The sequence below is a fragment of the Orcinus orca genome, chromosome X (assembly GCF_937001465.1).
Source record: "Orcinus orca chromosome X, mOrcOrc1.1, whole genome shotgun sequence".
NCBI lineage: Eukaryota > Metazoa > Chordata > Mammalia > Artiodactyla > Delphinidae > Orcinus > Orcinus orca.
This window is the reverse complement of record NC_064580.1, coordinates 74,775,982-74,797,519: the sequence shown is the minus strand read 5'-3', so window position 1 is coordinate 74,797,519 and position 21,538 is coordinate 74,775,982. Positions and strand designations below refer to the sequence as shown.

General features: G+C 37.1%; 1 pseudogene; it reads right to left on the bottom strand.

Moving 5' to 3' along the window:
* Positions 1–8,093: 8,093 nt before the first annotated feature.
* The window catches only part of LOC101285492 (V-type proton ATPase subunit B, brain isoform-like), a 35,298-nt pseudogene continuing 21,853 nt past the window's right edge, over positions 8,094–21,538 (bottom strand).

The window sequence follows — 21,538 nt, the reverse complement described above, 5'->3', positions numbered from 1 at the left end:
TCAGTAAGCAAGTGTTATGCTGAATTTTGGAGATAACAAGTATTTGCCATTCCTGCTGGTTAAAGAAGTTGGATATTGGAAGTGAAAGTTTCGCTCTGTGGTCATAGAAGGAAGGGTTGGGGGAAGGAAAAGTTAAACATATAAAGAGATAACAATTGATGGCATTAATACAGAAAGAAAGGTAAAGTATAATTTATAGCATAGGTAACTCATACTCATAGTTCTCTAAAAATATTCCAAGTATGCTTTGAAAATGATCAAATTATATTGTATATATAATATATATAAATTATATATATATACAGATTTTTTTCTGCCGGAAACGTTTAATAGTTGGGTTTTGTCTGCACACGTCCTATCTTATAAGGGATTTCTGGCTCTTCAGAAATTGGGTATCCAATTTGTTGTCTCTCTCTTTGAGTGTAGCTTGACTTTGGAACTCCTGGTGTGGCCAAACTCTGCAAGGAAGTTAAAAATATCAAACATAATTAAATGATATTTAATAAAATTTCTATTCTTGTTTAGATATGTTGTGTATTAGAAAATTGTGCATATAATATCTGAATCATTTTAGAAATTTGTTTAATCACCATTATACATTTTAGTTATTTAAAAACACACACATACAGAATTTTTTTTTAGCAACTGAATTGTTGGCTGCTTTTAAATAACCTTTAAATACTGTACTCATAGTACAGTTTCCCTAGACAAGTTTAGATATTGTCCAATCCAGAATCTCTGTACTAAAGTAAGAACCTAACATTACAGGAGCAAATTTATGGAAGAAAAACAGATACCTCTTTTTTCTGAAATTACAGTACCAAAGTCCACACTCTAATCTTGCAGTGATGAATGTTAGTACTATATAACTGCACAATTACATTTGTTGCTTTTATGAAGTATCTCACTTTTCTTTTGTTGTATGATCTTATTCACAAACTACATTACTAGTGTTTCCACATCATATGTTATTATAACAACATTGTTTATGTTATAGTAGCCCAGACTTCTGTTACCACTATAATATTGTTTTATGATAGGGGTTCATGCTAAAACCTCATTTTCTCAGCATAACATGTTACTTTTTGACAATTAATCTCTACTCACAGATGCACTTTTCTATTGCAAAGACCCTCAGAAACATGTTCATGAGCATTTAAAAATACCATTTTAAAACAGATCTGAGAAAGAAATGAAGGCCTTTATTTTGAGAATTCTCTATTTTTATTGGAAAATATTGCACTGATCACTTTCCTCAGTTGTAAGAGAATGGTTCAAAGATAAACACACATATGTGCACATATACACATATGTTGACCACCACTCTGTGGCAGGCATTGTACTTGGCACTAAGGATACAATAATGAATAAGTGAGCGTTCTTGATCTGGATGAATTAAAAATCAAGTGGAAGACACATACCAATAGTCAGGTAGATAAATAATTATAACATAATATCTTAGTATAAGAATGAAGGCAATAATAGTGCTGCTGGGAGGGCAGAGGATAGAGCACTACCTCTGCTTAAAGGTTTGGGAAAGGCTTCATGAATGTGATATTCAAAGTACATATTAGGATGACTAGGAGTTTTCCAGGCATGGAACCATAAATGCTTTGGAACCATATACTTGAGAAACCATACATGTGGTATGGCTGGAACATAGAGTGCAAACCTAAGATCAGCCAGAGATGAAGCTGTAGAGCTGGAGAGATCAGGGGAGGTAAAATCCTTCACATTATGCTTACTTGAGGAATTTTGACTTTGACCTATTTGTAATAAGGATCAAGTATGGTCTTTTAAGCTAGATAACAATAAGATCATATTTGGTTTTAAGATAATAATTTTGGCAGCTGTGTGACAGTTAAGCCTGAAATAGAGACACAGGTGGCAGAGGAATTAGTTGGTAATAATTTAGAAGGGACATGCTGAAGACCTGAATTTAGTCCGTGGCAGAGGGATTGAGTTTTCCCAGAACTGAGGGGGTTCCTGGAATGTGGGACTTTCACTTTTAAAACCAAGACTGTCCCAAGCAAATTGTGGTGAGATGGTCACCCTAGATTTAAGGGAAAACATTAATAACACATGACTTTGTGCATGATTAGATTTAGAGAGAGCAGTAAAGGAGAGAAAACAGCCTCCTAGTGCTCACAGACTTCAGTTTTAGATGATTGGGTAGATGGCACCGTTCACTTTAATACAGAATACAGGAGAGGAGCAGGGTGGAGTGAAGAGATAATGACATAGGTCTTTAAGGGGCCTGCTAGACATACAAATGTACAGATATCCTGTAGATTACTAGAATCACTGGTCTAGATCTAGAGAAACTTCTATGAGTTGAAATTAGATTTGAAATTCACAAACAAGATGGAACCCTGAAAAAACAGCACCATTTAAGTTGTGGACAGAGTTGGAAGTGTTTCAGAAGGAGTTTGAGGAATAATAATCAGAGAAGTATGCAGACAACCAGGGCAGTGGTACCCTGGCAGTCAAATGAAGAGTCAGGAAGCAGTGAGTGTCAAATGCCAACAGAGACGTCAAGTGAGGTAAAGTCTTAAAATAAGCTTTTAGGTTTGCTTATCAGGGGCTTACAGGTATATGTAATGAGAGCAATCTTAATAATATGGTTTAATAAAATGCTGAGCTTGGTCTCTTGTGTCCTTTAAATGATAGTACAACGAAAGATTTCTTGAGAAAAAGATAAGTTGAAGTTGTTAAAAGAAACTCAGATGAAAATTTCCCTAGGTATTAAGTAAGGAGCTCTTGGCATATTGTTTTCTTGTTTGGTGCACTACCTTCTACCCTTATCAATATCAACTTCACTTCAACTTTTTCTCTTACCTTGCCTCCTCCACTTCCAACCCTGCCCCTACTTAGAAATTGCTACTACTTTTTGACTGAGGTAGCCACAAAAGGGAGCTACAGCCCACTTCTTCCCTTTTAAGTCTCTTGTCCAACTCTTGTATATTACTGCTTTTCTTTTAGTGACTGTAATTAAGGGTAAAATTGATATGCGCACTGCATTGAAAGTGACTGCACCAACTTTGTTATTTTCTCTCACTACCCTCTGAGCTATTTCCTCATAGCACTTATCACAATTAGTAATCCTATATGTGTTTATTTGCTTAATATATTTCCCCCACTATATTACAGCTCCATGGAGCAGGAACTTTTCTTTCATCATTCTTTAACTACCACAACAGTGCTTGGCATGTAATGGGCAACAAATTAGTTGAGTGAATGAAAAATGTCATGTTACTCTGTTAACTTCACTCAGTTTTAAAAGATTAATCTATCTGTCCCAAGATTTCTATAATTCTATAATCTTTAAGGGTCACTATTTTTTTCCTGTTCACCTAGTCTTCCAGTAAAATGCTGTTTTAGTACCATTTTAGTCCACTTTAAGTGGTAACCTGCTATTTATCTGGACACACCCTAAAGAATGACCCTCCAATGAGTCATGTCCCCTGTGTAACCCCCTACCCTTGAGTGTGAGCAGAACCTGTGATTCGCTTTTAGCCAATAGAATATGGAGAAAATAATAGGAAATGTCAATGGAATAGTTATTCCCTTGAATAGATTTTCTTATATGACTCCATCTTAGGAGAATGGAGCTGAAGCTTCTTCTGCTGGCCTTGAAGAAAGCTGTAATGTTGTGAGAGAGTCTGTCAGAAGGCCAAGTGGCAACTGTAGGTAGCCTCTACAGACCGACAGTGACCCCCTAGTTGTCAGCCAGCAAGGAAAGATATGGGGCAGGGTGGGCGGAATCATCTAAGTGATTCCTAAGGAACTGGATTCTACCAACAACCATGTGAACGTAGAAGAGGACCCAAACTCCAGATGAGAATACAGCCTGCCTGACACCTTGATTGCAGCTTGGTGCAACCCTGAGCAGAGCACCCAGAAAAGCCATATCCAGACTCCTGACCCACGTAAATTGTGACACAATAAATGTATAATGCTTTAAACTGCAGAGTCTATGGTAATTTGTTATGCAGCAACAGAGAACTAATACATAGATCAAAACTAATATGATGTCACCTGCATTCAAACCCAGACAGTTTACCTGCTATATTCTCAATATTAGTCTTTCCTCTTTCATTATTTAGATTGTATTTTCTCTTGGATTTCCACGTGTATTGACCCACAATGAGTTCAGTACCATTCTCTATTTCCTTCTCTTTCTGATTTAATATGTCACTTAAAAATTCCCAGTTTCTTCCCAGTTCTATCTTCCAGAATCACTGGTCCACATACATGGTACCATTTATCTAATGTGTGAAAAATCAGTTTTTATTCCATCACACATCCAGCATTTTGCCTTTCTCTTGTACGTCACTAAAACTCCACATTTGTATTTCCTTTCTTTACCTCTCTGAGCTCACTCATCAATTCACAGTGTTTTTTTCTCCCAATTTTAATGAGAAACAATTAACATGCATCACTGTATAAGATTAAGGGGTACAGCATGATGGTTTGATTTACATATATCGTGAAATAATTACAACAGGTTTAGTTAACATCCATCATCTCATATAGCTACAATAAGAGGGAAAAAATTTTTTTTCCTTGTGATGAGAATACTTAGGATCTACTCTCTTAACAACTTTCCTATGTATCATACATCAGTGTTAACTATAGTTATCATGTGGTACATTACATCCCTAGTAGTTATTTATCTTATAACTGGAAATTTATACCTTTTGACCACCTTCCTCCAATTCCCCTCCCTTCACCCCCACTTCTGGTAACCACAAATCTGATTTCTTTTTCTATGAGTTTGGTGGTTTTTCATTTGTTTGTTTTACATTCCACTTCAAGGACCATCCATGTTGTTGCAAATGGTAGGATTTCCTCGTTTTTATCTTGCTGAATAATATTCCATTGTGTGTGGTATATATATATACACATACCACAACTTCTTCATCCATTCATCCATTGATGGATGTTTAGGTTGTTTCCATGTCTTGGCCATTGTAAATAATGCTGCTATGGGCATGAGGGTGCAGATCTCTTTTTGAATTAATGTTTTCATTTCTTTTGGATATATTCCCAGAAATGAAATTGCTGGATCATATGGTAGCTCTGTTTTTAAGTTTTTGAAAAATCTTATACCAATTTACAATCCCACCAACAGTGCACCAGGGTTCTCTTTTCTCCACATCCACATCAGCATTTGTTATCACTTGTCTTTTTAATGATAGCCATTCTAACAGGTGTGAGGCGATATCTTATTGTGGTTTTAATTTGCTTTTCCCTAATGAATAGTGATGTTGAGCATTATTTTCATGTAAACATTGGCCATTAATATATCTTCCTTGGAAAAATGTCTATTCAGGTCCTTTGACTATTTTAAATTTAATTATTATTTTCCTGTTAAGTTGGATTAGTTCTTTATATATTTTGGATATTAACCTCTTATCAGATATATGGTTTGCAAATATTTTCCCCATTCTATAGGTTGTCTTTTTACTCTGTTGATGGTTTCTTTTGCTGTACAGAAGCTTTTTAGTTTGATGTTATCCCACTTGTTTATTTTTTATTTTGTTGTTTGTGCTTTAGGTGTGAGTTTCCAAAATATAATTACTGAGACTTGTGTCAAGAAGATTTGTTCCTATGCTTTCTCTTAGAATTTTCATGGTTTCAGGTCTTACATTTAAGTTTTTAACACATTTTGAGTTAATTTTTGTAAGTGGTATAAGAGAGGGGTCAAGTTTCATTCTATTACATGTGAATATCCAATTTTCCCAGCACCATTTATTGAAAAGACTCTCTTTTCTCCATTGAGTATTCTTGGATCTTTCACGTCATTGGTTAAATTTATTCCTAAGTAGTTTACTGTTTTTGATACTATTGTAAATAGCTCAGTTAGTTCTTTTTCTATTACTTAAGGCATAGAGTTAGGTTGTTTATTTGGGATCTTTCTTGCTTCATAATGTAGTCATTTATTGCTATGAAATTCCCTCTTAGAACTGCTTTTGCTGCATCCCATAAGTTCTCATATGTTGTGCTTCCATTTTCATTTGTCTCAAGAAATTTTTAATTTCTCTTTTAATGTATTTTTTGATCCAGTGGTTGTTCAGGAGAGTGTTGTTTAATTTCTATGTGTTTGTGAATTTACCAATTTTCTCTTGTTATTGATTTCTAGTTTCATGCCATTGTGGTCAGAAAAGGTAATTGGTATGATTTCAGTCTTCTTCAAGTCACTAAGACTTGTTTTGTGGCCTAATGTATGGTCTATTCTAAATAATGTTCCATGTGCAATTGATAAGAATGTATATTCCGATGTTGTTTGATAGAATGTTCTGTAAGGTCAATTGGACTATAGCATTGTTCAAATCCAAATCCACTGTTTCTTTATTAATTCTCTGGCTGATCTATCAATTGTTGAGAATAGGGTATTAAAGTCCCCAAATGTTATTGTATTACTGTTTATTTCTCCTTTTAATGTGTTATTGTTTGTTTTATATATTTAGGTGCTCCAATGTTGGGTGCATAAATATTTGCAATTGTTATATCTTCTTGATGGATTGACTACTTTATCATTATATTATGACCTTCTTTGTCTCTTTTTACCAATTTTAGTTTAAAGTCCATTTTTTTCTCGTATAAGAATAGCTACTTCTGCTTTTGTTTTTGGTCACCATTTGTTTGAAATGTCTTTTTCTATCCCTTCACTCTCAGTCTATTCATCTAAGGCTAAAGTAAGTCTCTCGTAGGCAACCAATCATTGGATCTTGTTGTTTTTTTTTTAAATCCATTCAGTTATTTCATGTCTTTTGATTGGAGAATTTAATCTATTTCAGTTTAAGGTAATTATTGATAAATAAGGACTTACTATTACCAATTTGTTAATTTTTTTCTGGTTGTTTTGTAGAGCCATTGTTTCTTGTTTCTTATCCTGCTCTCTTTTTTTGTGTTTTGATGCTTTTGGTATCAGTAAGCTTTGACATCTTTATCCTATTCTTTTGTGTAATTGCAGCAGATTTTTTCCCTTATGGTTATCATGAGGCTTACATAAAATATATATAACAGCTTAACTTCAATGAAATTCCTAAACTTTACCTTCTCTTCCTTCTTACATTTTATGTTACTGCTGTTATAATTTACATATATTATGTTGTGTAACTAATAACAGATTATTGTAGTTATGGTTATCTTTATGACATTCATTTTCTTAAACATTTAAACTAGAGTTGTAAGTGAATTATGCACCACCATTACCATATTATAGAATCTAACTTTGAGTATATATTTACCATTAACAGTGAGTTTTTGCTACCTTTTTAATGTTTTTATGATGTTAATTAATGTGCTTTTACTTCCACTCAGAGAACTCCCTTTAACATTTCTTGTAAGGTAGGTCACATGGTAATAAACTCCTTTAGCCTTTTTATTTTTTCAGGAAAGTCATTATCCCTCCTTCAGTTCTGAAGGACAGCTTCACTGGGTATACAATTATTGGTTGACAGGTTTTTTTTTTCAATATTTTGAATGTCATCCCATTCTCTCCTGGCCTGAAAAGTTTCTTTTGAGAAATCTGCTGATAATCTCATGGGGGTTCCCTTTTATGTAACTTCTCTCTTTAGTCTTGCTGCTTTTAAAATTCTTCATTGCCTTTGACTTTTGACAATTTAAATAATGTCTCAGTGTAGCCCTATTTGGGTTCAACCTATTTGGGGTCCTTTGGGCCTCATGGATCTGGATGTCAATTTCTCTCCCCAGGTTCAGGAAGTTTTCAGCCATTATTGCTATAAATATACTTTCTGTTTCTTTCTCTTTCTTTTCTCCTTCTGGAATTCCAATCATGCAAATATTGTTTCTTTTCATTGTGTCCCATAAGTCCCATAGTCTTTCTTCACTCTTTTGCATTCTTCTTTCCTTTGCTTCTCTGACTGGATAATTTTAAATGTCCAGTCTTCCAGGTTGCTGATTGTTTCTTCTGCATGGTCGAGTCTGCTTTTGAAACTCTATTGGATTCTTCAGTTCAGTTTTCATATTTTCCAACTCTAGGATTTCTGGTTGGGTTGTTCTGATGGTTTCTATTTCTTTGCTGAACTTGTCATTTTGTTCATGTACTGTTTTTGTAATTTCAGTTTTTTGTTATCTATTCCTTGTTTTTAATTACAGGGTAACACAGTAAACTCCAACACAAAGGTAGGGATGGGGGAGTGCAAAAGGAATAAAGAAAATAGAACCAGTATTTCACAAAAGCATCAAGCCAGTGATGAAGTAGCAGTTAATGCTTTGCAGAGTCTTGAGGGTATAATTTGCTCAGGGTGCTCTGAGGGATTCTCTTCAGCATTTCTTTGGAGAAGGTTTGAAGCAGCTGCCAGCCAATGTTCAAAGTCTCATAGACAGGGCGATTTTCACAAGGACTCTGAGCAATAACGTTCTTCTCAAACTTCTGCAGAAATTCCAAGTAAAGAAGATCATCTGAGGTAAGGGCTTTGTCTCCAACTACAGCTTTCATGGCTTGTGCATCCTTACCAATAGCATAGCATGCATACAGCTGGTTAGATACATTGGCATGATCCTTTCTGGTTATACCTTCTTCAATAGTAGACTTCATTAACTGTGATAATGAGGGCAGCACATTAATAGGTGGGGAAATCTGTCCGTGTGTAGATCTGCCACTCTGTAATATATCCAGTCAAGTCAGGGATTCAGTGAGTGATATCATTGTTACGCATGGTGAGAATAGGAATTTGAGTAATAGAGTCATTTCTACCTTCCACTCGACCAGCACATTAATGTATTGTGGGTAAATCTGTATACATATAATTTTGGAAGCCTCGTTGACCAGGAACCTCCTTCCTGGGCTGCTGAAACCTCTCAAAGTGTTTCAGCATAAGAACTCATGTCTGTTAGGGTAACCAATACATGTTTTTCACACTGATCTTCACTACTCAGCTGTGGTTAGAGCCAAGTGAGGAGTGATAATTTGCTCAATAGCTGGGTCTTTAACCAAGTTAAAAAAGAGGCAGGCATTGCCCCTTGAGCCGTTTTCTTCAAAGTCAGATTTGAAGAACCGGGCAGTTTCCATGTTTACACCCATAGCAGCAAACACAATCACAAAATTTTCCTCATTGTAGTCCACTACATCTTTGGATTTTTTTTTACCATACCAGGCTGGCAATAGATTAGAGCTGCAATCTAATTGTGTGGTAAGCCATCTTCAGAGAAGATAGGAATTTTCATGCCATCTATGGGCAAAATACCAGTCTGAATCATCTCCTCTGAATAGCTTCGACACTGAGGATTGATTGCCTGGCCCATGATGTCAATGAACTCTTCAGCCAGTACAACAGGACCTCTGTTGATTGTTTTTTCTAATCCATTGAATACCCCACCAAGCACCTCCTTAGACACTGGTGTTTGGAGAATATCCTCAGTAAACTCACAGGACATTTTCTTGACATCTATACCTGAAGTCCCTTCAAATACCTGAACGACTGCTTTGGAACCACTGACTTCTAGAACTTGCCCACTCCGCTTCATGCCATCAGGTAATGTCAAGTGCACAATCTCAGCGTATCTGGGAAACTTAACATGAACTAAGATCACTAGTGGACCATTGACTCCTGATACTGTCTTGTATGCCCTAAAACAATTTCTTCATTGTTCTCATTTTAAAAGCATGCAAACATTGTTTTTCAAAGACTTTCTAAAATCAACTGTCTGGCTCATCACTTGTTCTTTAACTCTATGCTGCTGCTCAAATTCTAAAACTGAACTGTTCATTTTTTTGTGGTCTGGGACACTCTGTATCATTACTGAAAAACAACCTTTCTCCAATGGAGTGTAGCCACTGGAGAAGTTCTTCGGTCACTGGCTAAGCACACACAGAATGTTGAGAAATCATAGTCATCTCCCTTAAGGGTTTACAACCTTAGTCATGGAGTACTCTTTAAACTATGTTATTGTTTCAGTTGATACTCTCTGAATTGAGATTGAGTGAATAATTATATGGAAAAATGACAGCTGCCCCTTATAATCTTTTCCTAGAAGCTGCCCCTCCTAGGGGCAAAACATATAAATGAAATTCATAAAAGAGTATTTATAATTGTTAGGTATAAATTTATTGTCATAAGAATGCAACATGTGTCAGTTACTTGACACATCTACTTCAGCTCACATAAACTCCCCAAAGGCATTCTCTAATGCAAATAATTCCCATTATAAAAAGCACATCTGGGAGAGGAGGGATAAATTAGGAGTTTGGGATTAAAATATACACACTACTGTTTATAAAATAGATCACCAACAGGGACCTAGTGTATAGCACAGGGAACTATACTCAATATCTTGTAATAACCTATAAGGGAAAAGAGTCTTAAAAAGAGTATATATACTGAATCACTTTGCTGTACACCTGAAACTAACACAATATTCTAAATCAACTATATTTCAATAAAAAAAATTTTTGTAAAAGCACATCTCCTCAAACCATAGAATCAAGTCTTTTCCTTCTTCCTTACACTGCAGTGCTGTCACATGACCCAGTGACTGATCAGGACAGGATTAGTCAGGCAGGAGAGCGCCCAGACTGATACCCTTCATCTGAAATTCTTTTTAACCAATGAGCCACAAACAGGCACTCTGGCAATTAACCAGTGCAAACATAGTCTTACAACCTGGGGAAAAAACAGGTGCTTTCCTAAGTTTTAAAGAGTCTACTTCCAGGGCTCATCCCCAGTTCCTAAGGAAGCTATGAAGAGGTCTGATGCTACACAATTGTATTGTTTAGTAATCAAGAACCATTTCTTTCAGAACTGCTGAGCAGTCCACTTAAGCCTGGTTTATTAAGGTCTTTTTACAATCACAACACTTAAACATATCAGTGCATATGCTTTGGATATATGTTATATAATATGGGCAAAGCTGCTTGTCTTCCCCAAAGAGAGCCTTGAGCTGAAAAAAGTTAATGGTAGAAAAAGGTCAAACAAGACTTAAGAAACCTGGAATTTTCCTGCTCTGCCAATAATCAGGTGTCTAAATCCTGGCAAGCCCTGTCCCTCCCATAACCTTAGGCTTCTCACTGTAAAATGAGAGGGTTAGACTAGATGACCTGCGGGGTACTTTTCAGCTCTGGCCTTCTCTGATATCTAGGTGTCCTCCTGCAGAGCAGCCTCTCCACTGAACAACACCTCCCTCTGGCTGCGGGCCTGACCTCCATCCATGAAAGCAGTTTTCCTAATTTCATTTAGTTTTTTTGGTGTGTGTTCTTGTATTTTGCTAGATTTCCTTAAGAGAATTATTCTGAATTATTTGTCTGACAGTTCATAGATCTCCATTTTGTTAGCGTCAGTTCTTGGAGCTCTATTAGTTTCCTTTGTTGGTGTCATATTTTCTTGGTTTTTCGTTATCCTTGATTCCTTACATTGGTATCTGCACATTTGAGTAATTGGGGTCCTCATACAGACTTTACAGGTTTGCCTTGGCAGAGACGGATCTTCACCAGTCAGCTCAGTTTGGATCTCTAGGCATATTTGTTGGTAATATACTTAGGCAAGTGGGGCCTACTGTTATGCTGGGGGTGGAGGGAGGCAACTGTTCAAGCTCTGAGGTTGGGGATGGGAAGGTGTGCCACTGGCTGAGAACAGTTGGATAGGACTGCTGGCTTTGTTCCCTACCCAAGTAAGGCTGTTAGATGGTGCTGTACTTTCCTGGATTCTCTGGTCAGGCTTACTAGATGGTTGGGACTGGGGACTATATTCAGTAGTAGATGGGACTATGAATTAGCTTCACTCCCTGGTAGGGTAGCAAGGACCTGTATGGGCTTATTGTTTGGGAACCCAGATCAGGCAACAGTGTGCACTGAATTCCCTGATCAGGTGAGACCACCAGTTTTTTTCTGCAAATGGGGAAAGACATGGCTTGTGCTCTCTGTTCAAGTGCCACTCTAGTCTGGGCTGTTGGATGGGCTATGCAGCTTCCTGTGTGCTCTGATTAGGTTCCCTGGTTAGGCAGGCTAGAGGCTGTATTCAGCAATGAGCAGGGCTATGAATTAATTTTCCTGCCTGGGTGCAGTGAGAGAAGCAACATAAAGCCAGTAAAGCTCTTTGTTGTCTTAACTAAAGCCAACCTGCACTCCAAGTTCTCTGGCCGAACAGGTTCATTGGCTTTGCTCTGCAAACTATCAGCTCTGCCTGCCTGCCTCTTGCCTTGAGTGCTGCTAGGCTGCACAGCTTCCAGTTTTTTTGCCAGCCTTTCTGATCAGATGGGGTGAGAGATACTGTCCACAGTGAGTGGGGATATGTCTCAGTTCCCTTGCCTGGGCAGGCCCGCATCTTGGCTCAAGCATTGCTGGTTACACAGCTTCTAGGGGTTCTTGCCAGCTCTTGTGGTCAGATGGAGCTCTGGAGCCACAATGGGTGGGGCTATGTTTCAGGTCACTTGCTTGAGTGGGACAGTGAAGGGTCACTTCAGGCAACTCCCATTTTTCTCCAAGCAGGCTTTCTAGTCTCGAGGGGTTGGGAGCTACCCTCAGCCTTGGCTATGAGTTAATCCCCCTGCCTGGGCTTAGCAAGAGAACCCTCCATGCCCAGTATTGGCTTTACTCTGGGGGCAATCAGCTCTGCATGTCTCTCAGCTGGAGTGTTGCTAGGCTACACAACTTCCCGGTGCTCTCACTAGCTACTCATCAGATGGGGCTGGGAGACACTCTTCCTAGTGGATGGATCTATGACTCAGCTCCTTGCCTCAGACTCCTTGGTTCAGGCTCTACGGCCAGAAAAACTCCTCATTTGAGTACCCAAATCAGTCAGATCTGCATCCTAATGGGTTCCCTAGCCAAAGTGCACCACTGACTTGGTTCTGCATATGGGCAAAGCCATTAATTAGGATTACTACTTGGGCACTGCAGGTATGAACTTGGTCTGCCAAGATCTTTGTTGCAAGCCCCTTCTCTCTTCTCCATAACAGTCAGATTCCTAGTGGTTGAGCCCTGCAGATTTCCCTGCAGTCTCCATGTAGTGAGACCAGAATAGGGGCTCCCACATGAGTAGGGGCTCCAAGAAACTTAGGAGGTTTGTTGTCCCCCTCGCCTCTCCTTTCCCACTGGAGGAACCAGAGACTCAGGGAAGACTTCTCTGTGTGTTGCTACACTGGCAATGGGAGGGACAATGCAGTCATTGTGTAGCAGCTTCTCTTATCCTTCCGAAGCAGTATCTTTTGCTCTCTGTGGTGCAGGGGGTGCTTTAGTCTCACCCTTATTTCTAGAATTCTTTCAGGAGTGCCACGTACTTGAATAGATATTAGTTCTTCTTCTGAGGGGGAGTGAAGTCAGGAACAACATATGTTGCCATCTTGGTGATATCACTCTCTCCACTGTGGGTTTTTTGGGGAAGGTTATTTTGTCAGTGGTCACTCAACTAAAAATGACCCTTCCCCCCAAAAAACACAAAAATTCAATATGTCAACAAACATAAGGTATTCATTTTTGGTGAATTATTTTCATTTTTCTATAATTCATTGCATTTGTCAAGAACATTCATAAAGATAACTTTCGGGTGATGATCTATTTCACTTTTTTTTCTGATTTCTGGTTTTAAACACTTATACAGAGAAACACAGTTTGTACTTCATGATAATTGTTAATATGTCTTGTAATTAGAGATCAGCAATTAGCCAGTATTCAGCATTAGCTTGAGCAATGTACTATTTAATGTATTAAGTACACTAAAACACAAAATAGCAGTTGCCTTGTTAAATTATGATAATTTAATGATTATCATAAGACCAGTCTCACAGAATTTAACCAGTCTTCCTTTGATCTCAAATCTCCTTTCTAAAGATTGCAAATTTAAGTTACATACATAGTATATTTATACATATGAAGTATTATATATACTATACCTTTGACTCATATTTCCTAATCCCATTTAACAAAGTGAAATAGTAGTGATAGTGAGTCTTATAAGCTAAACTTTCCATATCTTTATCTCAAATGATTCTGTCATATCATTTTGCTATAGCAAAGTCTTAGTATTCATTATATTACCTTTACTAGAACTACAGTGATGATAACTATATATAGAAATGGAAATGCATGATACATACGAAAAGTGGCTTCATATGCATGGCTGAAGAATACTTGTCCCCATAATTTGCTTCAGGTCTAGCTGTTCCCAGAGAGCCATTCCAATTAAAAGATGGATGGATGTAAGGATTGTCCTCTTTGGGCTCATGAGTCATAATGCTATTTTAAATGAAAAAACAAACATGAAATATCTCAGGATATTTTAAAAATATCAAACACACATAGATTCTTATCACTATATTCTCTAGGAAGCAAATAAATGAAACCATCCAGAAGGCACATTAGATCGATATAGCAGATATACTAAAATAATGGCATCTTCATAAAACAAAGAAAATGATTCTGCTTTTATTCTATTCCTCACTAAAACTAGGGTTTTTGTTAGAGAATATTTCCTATGGTCTAAGAATGTCTGAGAAATTACTATGATACTTAGATAAGTGAAGGAAATATAATTTTAAAAATCTTACAGATTAATCTAGGTCAGTGCTTTTTTCCTCAGGAAATGTGTTATCTTCTGGCATAAACACAATTATGTATATATTCATAGTTAGAAACACTGTTATCTCTGACTATGCCTCTCCTTCTCTGCAACCCCACCTCCTACTGAAAAATAAATACATAAAACTTTCTGCTAAAATTCTTTCCAAATAATATCCTGCTTTCTTTCTTTTTCAGTATTTACAAGCTTTAAATTTCCTTTTAAGGGATTGCTTACTTGTAATTTCTTCCAGAGAACTGTTGTGGTGGAGATACAGGACTTCTAGGAAGGATGCTCTGAAGGGATGAACTCCAGGGATTCTGCAGGTAGATTTTGTTTTTTGTTTAAGGGAGAGAGGAAAGGTTTAGCCATGATTTTAAGGAAATTTGAAATACAATGGCTCATATTGATACCACATGCTAAATATCTAAATGTCAAGATACCTCCAGGCCTGCTCCTAAAAAATGACAAATAAGCAAAGGTATTATTAAAAGGCAAATGTTTACATATTATAGTGGTAATTTAGCAGGTCTTTGTCTATTTCTATCTATTATCTATTTATATTTATCTATCTTTCTCTCTATGATGTAGAATGGCTTACTGAAGGGGAAATACAAATGGAAGATTCATTTCAGCTGGTACTCTAAGCAATACGTGAAGCTTCCAGTCAAAAGAATTAAATATAAATCCCCCTTCCTATTGTCATAGTGTGAAAAACGCTAATCCCCAGACAAAACAGAGTTGACAAAAAGTAACTTAGAGAATACTGAAGCTGAATATAGAGAGCTGCAACATTAAACAGTTACAGCATACAGCAGAGTTTTGGAGGGAAACAAATACAAATCAATTGATAAAGAGTTGGTTCTTAAAGACCATACTTTAAGTACATAAGCAAAGAGTAAATTGTAGCAATACGGACTTTGAAATAAGAAATTGGCATTTTAACACAGACATGAGGCATATAAGTGGATCCAGACCAGATCTACACAGAGCCTATTCTTACAGCCATACTGGTTATGTGTGGGTACATAACATTGTGACATAGCCATTTTGATGGAGCCATATTGAAATCAAGGATATTTTTATATAGGTACTTTGATAGAGATATTTTGACATGGGGGAATTTGATGCAGATTATAAAATAATCCATTGAACTTTCTGATTAAAATAAGATTAAATTGGATGTGAAATATATACCATGACTCATCCTTAAGTTTAAGCTCATGTCCATCCACAACCACCCCTGGAGGAGGGGGTGGTGAGGAACCTTGGATTGATAATAATGTTGGAGATGAGATAAAGGTTAAGTATCATCTGGGGAAAAAAAAACTGATACAAACAGGAAGAATGAGACAGACCCAATATTTTTCCTCTATTGTTTAAATATTTGTCTTTGGGCTTTCCTTTTCTGCTTTGTTTTGGCAATCTTCTTTAAAATAAAATTTTAAAAACCCACAAAACTAAAAAAGAAAACCATGACTCTTGAAAGTGTGATTTCAGTGAAGCTTGGCAAGAAAGCTTCACTTGTGTCTATAGCCAGTCCCTCTTTTCTTGGCTCCCTGATGTCATAGTAGACAGAATCACGGGTTCCTGAGCATTCTGTACATCAGTTCTTAAAGGGGCTACCTTTCCTTCCATGGACTTAATTTCATTGGTCCAGGCCTTTTTCTCCAGCAGGCAAGAGAGAATAGCATATCTGATGCAATGAAAAGAGAGCTATCTAAAATTTGGATTTGCGGACCAGAGACCAGATTTTCTAGCTGAAGCAGTATGGATATATTTGGGGAGAAGGATCCCATAGGAAGTAGTAGGTGAGTCTCGGCTACTATATAGAGGGATGCTGCATACTTCCCACTTGTCCATTTTGGGCCTAATTTAAACTCATTAAGCCAGACCTGGGCCTTGATACAGCTAGATAGATGTAGAAAAGTGTTTCAGGCAGAACCTAAGGAGTATAAACTTATAGAATAGAAGGCAGGGTCAGATTGACATGGTGACTTATTTATTTATTTATTTCTTGAGATCAGGTCCTAGGGGTGGTGGTGATGGTCATGTGATCATAGTGTGACACCCCACTCTTTTTTTTTAACATCTTTATTGAAGTGTAATTGCTTTACAATGGTGTGTTATTTTCTGTTTCATAACAAAGTGAATCAGTTATACATATACATATGTCCCCATATCTCTTCCCTCTTGCACCTCCCTCCCTCCCACCCTCCCTATCCCACCCCTCTAGGTGGTCACAAAGCACAGAGTTGATCTCCCTGTGCTATGCAGCTGCTTCCCACTAGCTATCTATTTTATGTTTGGTAGTGTATATATGTCCATGCCACTTTCTCACTTTGTCACAGCTTACCCTTCCCCCTCCCCATATCCTCAAGTCCATTCTCTAGTAGGTCTGTGTCTTTATTCCTGTCTTGCCCTTCAGTTCTTCATGAACTTTTTTTTCTTAGATTCCATATATGTGTTAGCATACAGTATTTGTTTTTCTCTTTCTGATTTACTTCACTCTGTATGACAGACTCTAGGTCCATCCATCTCACTACAAATAACTCAATTTCGTTTCTTTTTATGGCTGAGTAATATTCCATTGTATATATGTGCCACATCTTCTTTATCCATTCATCTGTTGATGGACACTTAGGTTGCTTCCAAGTCCTGGCTATTGTAAATAGAGCTGTAATTAACATTTTTGTACATGACTCTTTTTGAATTATGGTTTTCTCAGGGTATATGCCCAGTAGTGGGATTGCTGGGTCATATGGGAGTTCTATTTTTAGTGTTTTAAGGAACCTCCATACTGTTCTCCATAGTGGTTGTATCAATCTACATTCCCACCAACAGTGCAAGATGGTTCCCTTTTCTCCACACCCTCTCCAGCATTTATTGTTTGTAGATTTTTTGATGATGGCCATTCTGACTGGTGTGAGATGATATCTCATTGTAGTTTTGATTTGCATTTCTCTAATGATTAATGATGTTGAGCATTCTTTCATGTGTTTGTTGGCAATCTGTATATCTTCTTTGGAGAAATGTCTATTTAGGTCTTCTGCCCATTTTTGGATTAGGTTGTTTGTTTTCTTGATATTGAGCTGTATGAGCTGCTTGTAAACTTTGGAGATTAATCCTTTGTCAGTTGCTTCATTTGCAAATATTTTCTCCCATTCTGAGGGTTGTCTTTTGGTCTTGTTTATGGTTTCCTTTACTGTGCAAAAGCTTTGAAGTTTCTTTAGGTCCCATTTGTTTATTTTTGTTTTTTTTTCCATTTCTCTAGGAGGTGGGTCAAAAAGGATCGTGCTGTGATTTAAGTCATAGAGTGTTCTATGTTTTCCTCTAATAGTTTGATAGTGACATCCTACTCTTATGAGCCCATAGGGGTTCAGAAAGAGTAGCAGCTAGCTATGAAGACATTTTTCTCCACAATCAATGACTGTATCAGCCTCTTGAAGTAGAATGACTATATAATTTATTGCCCAAACCAGAACACTTATGAAAGTGACAGGGGTAACTGTTCATGTTTACATTGGAACAACAACAGAAAGTGGGGCTATCCTGATCACCCTACATTGAAATCACTGCTGTTGTACCCAAAAGCTGAGCCTCCACCTGTTTTTCAGAAATACAGTCAATACGGCTTCCACTTTCTCCATCAAAAGAAATTTCTCTTCTATATCTTACTTCAGAAAATCTTGAAATACCCTATTTGGTATTACATAGGCACCATCATTAATTCCATTGTTCAGCACCCACAAGTAGGTTGACCCTGTGAGTGTGTGAGACAGATGTGTTCAGTAAAGCATTAAGCCATGGTCCACCTTGACAATTTCAAAGGAGAATGAAAAAGCCATGTGGAGGGAAAAATTAGCATATGATAAGTGTAGAAAAGTCAGCAGATTCTGATTTAAATCTATGATCAAAGAGCAAAACATCATGTGAGTGTTGGGAAAATTAAAGAAATCAAGAGAAGCCTCTGGAACTCTGTGATGACATTCCAAAGAGCAAAATTTGTATGTAGGAAGACACACAGGTCATTCTAATCTATCTGGGACAGCCTGACTAGGTGCCCCATGTATTGAGAGTCAGAGGCAAATTACTTGTCCTATTCATTCTCTTCTCCAATGCCAGTGAAGTTTTTCTAATTGTTACAGATCAAGGCTCTTTCTAGGGCATCAATACCTGGAACCAGGAGTAGACTGCGCCAATGGAGGGCTGGATTTTAGTTTCTCAGATGAATTTCATATTTTAAAATGTATGATTAAAAATCTCCAAAAGGCCAAACAGCACTGTCTAGCAATCCTACAATTTCCTAATTTATTTTCCTATTCTCTGAGACAACTATTTCACCATTCCATCTCTCCACAAATCTTCAACTTCTCCTCTATGTTCTTTATTCCCAGTTAATGACCTCACATCTTATTTCACTAAGAAAATAGGAACAGTCAGAAGAGAACTATTTCATTTTCCAACCAGCAAATTTACCAACCGACCTGAATCTGTATCCACACACTCTATTATGGATAAAATGTCTCTTCTTGTATCAAAGACCAACTCTTCCAAATGTTCTCAGGATCCCTCTTTTTGCCCTCCCATGGCTTTTCTTCATGCAATTATTAGCATTCTATCCCATAGTGTCACATTTTTCCCTCTCAACTGGATCATTCCTATTAATATATAGATTTGCATTACACAAAACTCTCTTAACTCCACATAATTTCGCAGCTGCTGCCTCATTTTTCTGCTTCTTACGTTAAAACATCACAAAAAAATGTTGTCACCCTCATTGTAACCATTTCCTCACCTCTCTTTCACTTTTTAGTCCGTGTCAGTCTTGCTTCTGTCCCCACCACTCTGCTGAAACAGCTCTTGTGAAGGTTGCCAGCCATCTCATTTTACCAAATCTAATATTATTTCTCAGTCTTCACCTGACTTTATCTCTCAGTATCATTTAATATAGTGGATCATTCCCTAATTCTTGAAATACTTTCTTTTCTCTCTTTGCTTCCTTGAGACTACACTCTCCTAGTTTTTCTCCTATTGCTCTATATGATCTATCCCAGATCTTTTTCTGGCCCAGCTTCTCCTTTGCTACATGATCTCTAAATGTTGGAACACCTGAGGGCTTGTTACCAACTTCTCTTTTCCTCTATATTTATACTCTGTCTATAAGTCCAGTAACATGACTTTAATTAGCACTCATATCCTGATGACTATCAAATTTATATCTCCAGTTTGTACTTGTCCCTGAGATCTAAATTCATATATCCAACTGCCAACTCAAGGCCTCCACTTGGAAGTCTAATAGACATACCCAACTAACCATGAAAATACCAAAAAATTTGACCCCTCTTCCATCTAAAAACACTCTGCTTTTCCTCCAGTATTCCTCATACATCTGGTTGCTCAAATCAAAATCCTTGAAGTCATCCTTTGTTCCTCTCTTTTCCTCATGCTTCATATACACTCTGTCAGTAAGTTTTCAGCATTCAGAATCATTCCCATGGAGAAAGTCCTCCAGTGTGACTTTCCACTGAACTAATAACAAAATCAAATCCTACATACCTTACCATATCCTACAAAACCCAGTATAATCTGCTGACCTCACCAGCAATTCAGTCATGTTGAATTTCTTTTTTTGAGCACATCAAGCCTGTTTTTTCCCTTAGGGTTTTTGTATTCTTTCTGCTTAGAAAGTTCTTTCCCTGACTTTTTGTATGGAAGTGTTTTTTACAACTTTCAGGCTCAATTTAAATATCACATTTTCAAAAAGTCATCTCTAAATTTCCCATCTAACGTTTCCCCACTCCAAGTCACTATTATATCACTGTTTATTGTACTTATAGAATTTATCACAATCTGAAATTATCTTATTTATTTACTTGCTTATTTGTTTATTGTCTGCCTCCTCTCCCTTCTCTAATGTAAGATCAATGAGGACAAGACTTAATCTCAAATACCACTGTATCCTCAGAGTATAGAACAGTTCCAAGAACATAGTAGGCATTTGGTAAATTTTTTGTTCAATGGATAAATGAATAATGATATCTAATGAACACAACTGAGTGCATTTTTATGTTAAGAACCAAAGTGAAACATTGGTTCCTTCTTGTTTGGAGTCTGCAATCCCTTTGCTGTGACCTTCTATTTTAATGGCCTCATAATATACCTATCTTGAAAGAACATCAAGCACAGATGAGGAATAATCTGCACAATAATAAGGCATAGTGGGCTCTCAATCAGAACTAGTGTACTGATTATCTAGGATATTTTACTTCTCTATCCTTCTTACTGCCTGCCTGTTGGTACCTTTGTGCCCTCCTAAGGTGAATAAGAATGATAAAATAAAATTTGATACTCAAACTTATCAATTTGGTTTCCATTAGCAGCTTTAATCAAAAGTTGGTAGAAGAAAAATTATTCTGAAAGGAAATTTGATTAATTTTCTGTTTAGAGATTTAGTATATCCACATTTCCTCTTGTCTCACCTCTTGGTCAGGACTAAAGATAATTAAGCATTGGGAATTTAAGATCTGGTGAATAGTGGTCACCTATCCAGGGAAAAAGTGAGTCAAAGAAATGGAAGAAAGTGAAAGAGGTAAGTACTCTTTAAACCCCACTCTAAGATTACTCCATCAGAAAGGAACTCTTTCTTTTCCTGCTTCTGCCTCAAATAATAGTCTTGTCCACCAAAAACAGTGACTCTAGACCCTGCTAGAGTTCTTTTGGATCAGTTGTGAAGTGAGTTTTTAACTTGCTAGACTGGCCTGTGAAACTCAGAGAAAAGTTTCACACCCATGACAAACAAAACAAAACAAAACAAAAACAACACATCCATAAGTATATATAAAGTATGTATAAACAGAGTTAAAACAACTCATTGAGAGTACAACTTAAAAAAGATCAAGTCTATATTAACACATGATACAGTCTTTAAAATGGGCCTTGAAACTAGCATAATAGAGCCTTAATCTCCTTTAAAAATTCATGTTAATTAGCAACATCCTAGGCTGTGTTTAAAT